Raw genomic sequence first — 7,542 nt, 5'->3', positions numbered from 1 at the left:
TATAATTCCCATCTACTTTCTTTTTTATTATCCCAGAGGGATCCATATTCCTTCCTTACCCTCACTCACTGCAGGGAGAAAAAGAGAAATAATAGCCCTCCTCCCCTACTGCTCCAGCAAAAATCACACCAAATACCTTCGTGATTTAAAAATAAGCAAGCATATGTTTGGCTTCTTTCCCCACAAGGAAGCTACAACAAAACCTCTATGGAGAGAGAGTTTGGTAGAAATCACAAGTTTGTGTATTTTTATTTTAGTTTACAGACATATTATTAAGCCAAAAATAAAGATACAGGGTCTAACAAAGGCTTTTTATTGTCTGTCAATATGAGTATTAGTTGGAGAGAATTAATTTGAATGTAGAACCAGGAGCTATTGTATTAGTTTCATAACTTACCTTTCTCTGAGTATGGATAGTAGTGATTCTTTTATCCCTCTTAAACTTGCCTCTTTTGAGATTTAAAAGGCAATTTTATTCTTAGTTTAGGCTCTTATCTTACATTAGACTAAAAGTAGTTCTAATCTTCTAAAATACTTTCAATGTATTGGTTTTAGATTCTAATTATAGATAGTATTATAATAGAGAAAAGGTATAGTAATAATTTCAATATTTTAAAGTAATATTAAAGTAATATATTTAATATTTTAAAGAAAAAAATTTTCTTTGTATTTTTATCTTTAATAAGGTGTCAGTATTTTAAGACACCAAGAATATTACAATCACCGATGTTAGACAATGAGTGATCCAGAGTCTTTTCTATACCTGAGCACACATTTATTTTATTTTTTGGCCTGCAACCTTGTCCTTCTTACAATGGCCCAATATCTTACTTTTTCTTTGTTGATTTTTAATCCTCTAGTCATCTTATTACACATTTGAAGTTATTTAAGAAAGAAAAATGACTCTGCTTCAGAGTTCTTTCCTATGTCTACATGATCAAATAGAAAGGAGTGTGTGAGAGGGACAACTGGGTGATTTTTAAAACCAGGTGAGTTTATATTTTAGTTATTTAAATTACAGTGAATTGTTACTTCTTTTAAAATTAGAAAAATGAAAAGAAACATCTCTGAAAATTGAATGAGTAAATGGAAACAGGAAAAGAAGAAACTAAATAACAATAGTTATTCCTATAAACCTGAGACACATCATAATAAATAATAGTATGGGGGAAAATAATTTTTTATAAACCATATCATGATTCTCAGATATGCCTGTAGTTATGTTTATATGCCTATATATGCTTATAAAGGTTATAATAATAGATGTGAAAATGAGAAATAATAGGAATAGAGAATTGAAAAGAGTTAAAGAGCTATTAAATGTGAGAACTAAAGGAGAGGGACTGAAAATAAGTGCAAAATTTTACGATTCAAATAGCACAGTTTCTTATGTGACAGGTAACCTATGTGACATACTTGATGAGGAGAACAAGAGCACACAGTACTATTCTTGATAACTATTTTTAAATCATCACAGTATGTATATGAAGACATGCAGGCAACTAGAGAGTGTAGAAAGTAAAACAGAGGACTGGTTATTGTTGCTGTTGTGGCTGTTTGCCTCTGTTACATATGTAGAGATTGCTAAATTGTTACTAGTTTATCGCCACACAGATTTTGCCTACATTAAAGTATACTGTTAGCTATATAGACTTGTTTACACTTAATATACTCTCTGCTTTTTTTCCCTCTCTCCCTTCCTTCATTCTTTTTTTTTCTTCTTTCATCTCTTCCCCCCCTCTCTGTCTCTGCCTTCCTCCCTTCTTTCCTCTCTCCCTTCTCCTCGCCCTCCCTCCCTCCCTCTCTCTCTCTCTCTCTTTTCTCTCTTTCATTTGATATTTTCTATGTCCCACGTTTTGATTTGGTGATTGATGATGAACTTTGGCTTTCAGATCTTCCTTTTGTTCTAAAGTACATACTGTCCTAAATCATTTTCTATTTTGGTGTTAATTAGTACGTCATTGGGCAGAGTATTGTCTAGGTGGCTGAATCTATGATGCTTTGGGGCTAAATACACTATTTTCCATTATAGCCTGATATGTAGCCTAGGTCACCTTTAGGTTTATTGACTCTGAGCTAACTCTGGAGTCATCTATAAACCTTTATTTATCATCTTGGCATATAATCAAGAACATAAGGATATAGCTGTTTGAGGATTTGAATGATCATGGCCTGTAGGAAAAAAAGGAGGCAGTGGGGGAAATTCTAGAATTTGGCAGATATCAATCAAGCCAGTTTAGTGACAAGACTAAATACTGCTTCACTAAGATTTTAAGACTATTTCATGATGATTTTACCATTCATTGTTAATTTCCATGTCATGAATTTCAGTTCTTTGGATCCAAAATTATATACATGGCTTAATTTAATTTTTCTATTTAATTCAGCACTGATATGGGTAAAGTAAAAGGCTGCAAGCTGGGGTAAAATAAATGAAAATTAAATTTTTTAGATTTTTGACTTTATTCTTTTTTAAAAAAAAAAGAAAAAGAGAGAGAATAACTATTTTCAGACATTTTTCGGTACCAGACAACTTGTAGAAGGTATTTTTCTTCCTTTAAAATGCTTTGTTAACTTCACAATATAATGAACAGCTTTGTATGTAAATAGTTAATACGCCCCTGGTGAGGAATTTATAGTTTGAGTAGAAAGACAATCAGATTAAAAGATGGTAACTCAAGACTAACCTGATACAAAGTATTGTCAAAAGCTTAACAGCAAAAGAATCATCAAAGGTACATAGGAAAATGCAAAGGGGAAACAGTAGTAATCACAGCATTAATCTCAGAGAAGACCTTAGGATTCAAGGATTAAGCAAAATTCATCTTTATTGACAAGATAGTGAGTTCTCAGTCGGAATGAGCAGACAGTTCCCCAGCTGTAGTTCCCTAAATTTTCTCTTGATTGCTCTGCCTCCAGGAACATTTCCACATTATCTCCATCCCCTCCGGTCCCATCATTCTAATTGAGTTACCTACTGGGTATGGCTCATGGAAAATTCGGGGCAAGTCATTTGTCTGTGCAGCCTGCTGGCCTTCCCTTCAACACCCTGCCCAAGGGCAGGCTTCTCTCTTTTCTTATGTGCTCCCTTCCACCACCCCACCCTCCTACTTATTTCTCTTCAAACAATTATTCCTGAACCTATCTTGGCAGTTTCCTTCTCTTCTTTCTAGTATAGAGGTATGGCTCTACACTGGCTTACAGACATATTCATGCTCCCCTGTCAAGCCAGAAGCCTGCCTGACCTCTGCAGGGTGACTTCTGGGACTCAGACAGGGCAGTGACCAAGGGCTGTTTCTCTCTTCAAAAAGGCTTAATTACCCATTCATTTGGTGTCATTTCAAACATCTTGTTCTACTTGAGACCAACTATGAAGTATGTTCCAAACTTTGCAAGTGAAGTTATATATTTACCTTCATACAGTAGTCCCACCTTATCTATGGTTTCACGTTCCTCGCTTTCACTTGCAGTATAGTATGATAAGATATTTTGAGAGACACAAGAGACCACACTCACATAATCTTTATTACAGTATATTCTTATAGTTATTCTATTATTACTTAATATTTTTAATCTCTTACTGGGCCTAATTTCTAAATTAAACTATGTAATAGCTATGTATGTATAGGACAAAACATAGTACGTAGGGAGTTCAGTACTACTTGTGGCTTCACACATTTATGGGGGGTCTTGGAATGTGTCCCCCACAGATACCAGGGGACTACTATATATGAATTCATGTTGTAATATGGCTATTTCTCTGTCTCTCTCTTTCACACACACATACCACCTTAAAATTTTTATATATGACTTCTCGTAGTGTTTTGGTTAAAGATAATTTTTTTTTACATGGTCTCACATAATTTATCATCCAAACTGGGACAGTGTGAGAGAAGGGATTATGCCAAGTCAACAGGAGTAAGCCAAGATGAATAGCCTCCCTGCAAGGCTCTCCACGGTCTGGATGCTGAACTTGTCAGCCTCACCTTGCAATGTGCTCTTCCTTACTCTGTGTGCCCCAGACTCACAGGCCCACTTGACTTACTGCTTACTCTTGCTGGAAAGTCTTTGACATCCTTTTTCCTCTACCTGGAGAGAGCCTCGCCTCTGCTCTCTTATTCACCTAATAAACTCCCCCTATTCATTTTTCAGATTTCTCTCCATTGTAATTTCCTCAAGAATGCCTTCTAGGCTGGGTGTGGTGGCTCATGCCTGTAATCCCAGCCACTTGGGAGGCTAAGGCAGGAGGATCACTTGAGACTAGGAGTTCAAGGCTGCAGTGAGCCGTGACTGTACCACTGCACTCCAGTCTGGGTGACAGAATGAGACCCTGTTTCTTAAAAAGAAAGCCTTCTAGGACTTTCCTAACTTGATCCGTTCTCTCTCATTATTCGTCAGAGTACCATACTTTATCATATTTAGATAATTCTTGGATTAATTTCTGTCCTCCATTAAAGTGAGGTTTAATGTGGGTAGAGACCATATCAGGGTTTTCTCATCATTTATTTTTTCATCACTCATTAGGCATGTAGTAAAAACTAAATAAATATTTGTTAGATTAATTAATTTCTTTTTTGAGGCAGGGTCTCGCTCTATTGGCCAGGCTGGAGTACAGTGGTGTGCTCTCAGCTCACTGCAACCTCCACCTCCTAGGCTCAAGCCATCTTCCTACCTTAGCCTCCCGAATAGCTAGGACTACAGGTGAACACCACCATGCCTGGCTAATTTTTGTGTTTTTAGTAGAAACAGGGTTTCACCATATTGCCCAGGCTAGTCTCGAACCCCTGGCCTCAAGCAATCCACCCACCTCCGTCTCCCAAAGTGCTGGGATTACAGGTGTGAGCCACCTCACCCAGCAGGTTAATTAATTTAAAAGAGGAAGATGAAGATCAAGTTTATTGCATATCCTTAAATATTTAAGTAGAATTAATTCTGATATGCCCCTTTGATTTTTGCTTAAAATACATAGTGCATTTTAAATTTATAACTGAAAATGTTCAAAATTTAAAATTTTTATTATACATGTTATACACAAATAGAAAATTTCTATGCTCATTAAATTTGTTGAAAAAAAGTTTTTTTGGTCAAGGCTGTTTTTTTCTTACATAGCATGCCTGTCTATTATTTAGGTTTAATACATGGAATCAGATGTGGTTTCAAAATCTCTATGTTAGCACATTGTTCTTTTTTCCTAAGGGAAATATAAAATTAGGAGTAACTTACTGTTGCTTTAATTTTAGATTATGTACATTTTAAAGTCAGATATACAACTAGGTTATGAATAATATATGTGAGATATTTCAAAAAGTAAAATGCATTTTTTTAAAAAATTGTTAACTTCTGAGTAGCAATTTAATCACAAATTAAATCAAGGCTCATATGCATGTATTGATTTAACCATTTAAATGTACTTGATTTGAAATCAGTGTGTCCTGATGGAAAGATTGGGAGGGGAGGATAGAAAGAACAGTGCATACTTTTCCTGGAGACATTGAAAGTTGCCTGGCATAAATTCAACACAGAGAAGGAAGATTATGTTGTTATTCCTGATTTCCTTGGTCATTTGTCTTGGGGGGGGAACAATTGCTACATTCCAGTAACAAGTTTTCTGAGGCTTACTGATAGCTCCATGACACATTAAGTACTGATGTCGTTTAATTATAATTTAAGTCAGATTAAATTATTCTATGTAGTTAAAGTAGAATCAAGCATCCTGCAGATGCTGCACTAATTATAGTTATTGATGGCCTACTTTTTCTGACCTAAAAAGGTAAATGAGGGAGGGAATTGTCTTTGCCTTTGAGGGATTTTCCCTCTAAAAGAGATTAGTTCACTGTCACTGCTGTTTATTTTCACCTTACACTTTTCTAGAATCGTCATAAAACTGCACAGTACTGAACTAATCGATAGAAAAGGCAGATGAATATTCTCCCAAAGGAGAAAAGACTTGGCAGGTCAAATTAGGCATGTCAGATCTCTCTCCCCACTCCAATTAGAAATTGTAAAGTTTTATAAACAGGTGCTTTAAGCAAAAGATGGGATCTGTGAATCAGGAATACATATGAGACTAATTTTAAAAGCTATTACAATTTTTAAAATAATTCTCTAAAAAGTTTCCTTTTAAGTGTTTTTAGAATCTATTCTAGAAAAAAACTCAATAAATTATCCTTTGTTAATGTTTTATTTAGTGGTGTGCTTTTTCCACAGATTAGATTGTTTACTTTTTAAGATAAATTTGTGTGTGTGTGTGTGTATGCATATGTGTGTTTTTCTTTTTTGTTGTTTGTTACTGTTTATTAATGTTCGATTAACAGAGGCTTAGCTTTGGTGCTTTCAGGCTGAGAACTAAAGGGATGATTTGTAGAAAACCAAAGTAGGTCAAAGAGTACCATGGTAGCAAAGGGGAAGTCCCTGAGTTTAGTTACATTGTCTTGCCTCTGGTGGAGTTCAATTTGATTGTTATAGTTGAGGCCTGTCTTCCTGTGAGTGGAAGAAATAATCAAACTGCAGAAGTCTCGGGAATATTATCATAAGTAACTTTAAAACAATATGTTATTGTAAGTTATAGTGGGGGGAGGGGCGGTAGGAGCAGCAAAGGAAAAATAAAAAGTAGAATTGAATTTATCACTAAATTAATTTCACAAATCAAAAGCAAAAATATGCATGAATATGACAGCTTCCCTAAGTATGATGTAAGGAGTACTGTGTGAGTCCCTGTGGGATGGAAACTAGCATTTCAAATTTTGTCCACTTTGTGCTTGCTTCAGCAGCACATACGCCAAAATGGAAACAATACAGACAAAATTAGCATGCCCCTGCACAAGAATGACATGCAAATTTGTAAAGCATTGCATATTTTAAAAATAAAAATGCAAACAAAACTTTGTCCTCCTATTCTTCTTTTTTATATATAGGCATTATGGAAGTGACCCTGTTTTGAAATCAAGGAGCTGTTCCAGGCTTTAACAATCATGTCATGTTAGTTCTGAACATATGCAATTAAATAAACATTAAAAGTAAACCTACTGATGGTTGCAATGGCAACTGTCACACTTTTATGAAACACCATTTTGTGTCTGCTTTGCTGTGATTAAGCAGTACTATTAGAATCCAGAAATGTACTCTGGCTAGCTTCAAAGATCTTAGACTGTTTTTTACATCTCAAATGAATTTTTCTTAAAATTAAATTTTAAGAAATAGCTTCCTCAGGTTGGTTAAATGTTAAGAAGTTATCTGTAAATTATATATCTATATATGTGTGTATGTATATATATATATGAAGTGATATATATATGGAGTTACATAAATTTTGAAAACTTCATATTATATTTGATGTTTCCTCAAATATAGTATACTTGATATTTTGGGTTATGTTATCTCTTACAGCAGAAGATTTATTCTTTGACTAAATTTCCTTTCTTTAGGTACTCCCCCCATCCCTTTATATGGGCAAGACCCCCTTGAGAATATTAAGCCTTTTAGCTCAGAGTTTTACTGAAGCTATTTTCTATTCTTATATTTGCCAAGATTTGCTGACAACTT

At 34.9% G+C, this 7,542-nt stretch overlaps 1 non-coding gene across 1 annotated transcript; it reads left to right on the top strand.

Annotated features, from left to right (window-relative positions):
- Positions 1 to 6,754: 6,754 nt before the first annotated feature.
- LOC119466823 lies at positions 6,755 to 6,860 on the top strand. Its single transcript, XR_005195311.1, has one exon. It is a non-coding gene; the product is annotated as a U6 spliceosomal RNA (small nuclear RNA).
- Positions 6,861 to 7,542: the final 682 nt, after the last annotated feature.

This window comes from Cebus imitator, unplaced genomic scaffold (genome assembly GCF_001604975.1).
Source record: "Cebus imitator isolate Cc_AM_T3 unplaced genomic scaffold, Cebus_imitator-1.0 Scaffold231, whole genome shotgun sequence".
Taxonomy (NCBI): domain Eukaryota; kingdom Metazoa; phylum Chordata; class Mammalia; order Primates; family Cebidae; genus Cebus; species Cebus imitator.
Note: the sequence above shows the minus strand (reverse complement) of the source record. Positions and strands in the feature narration are given on the sequence as shown.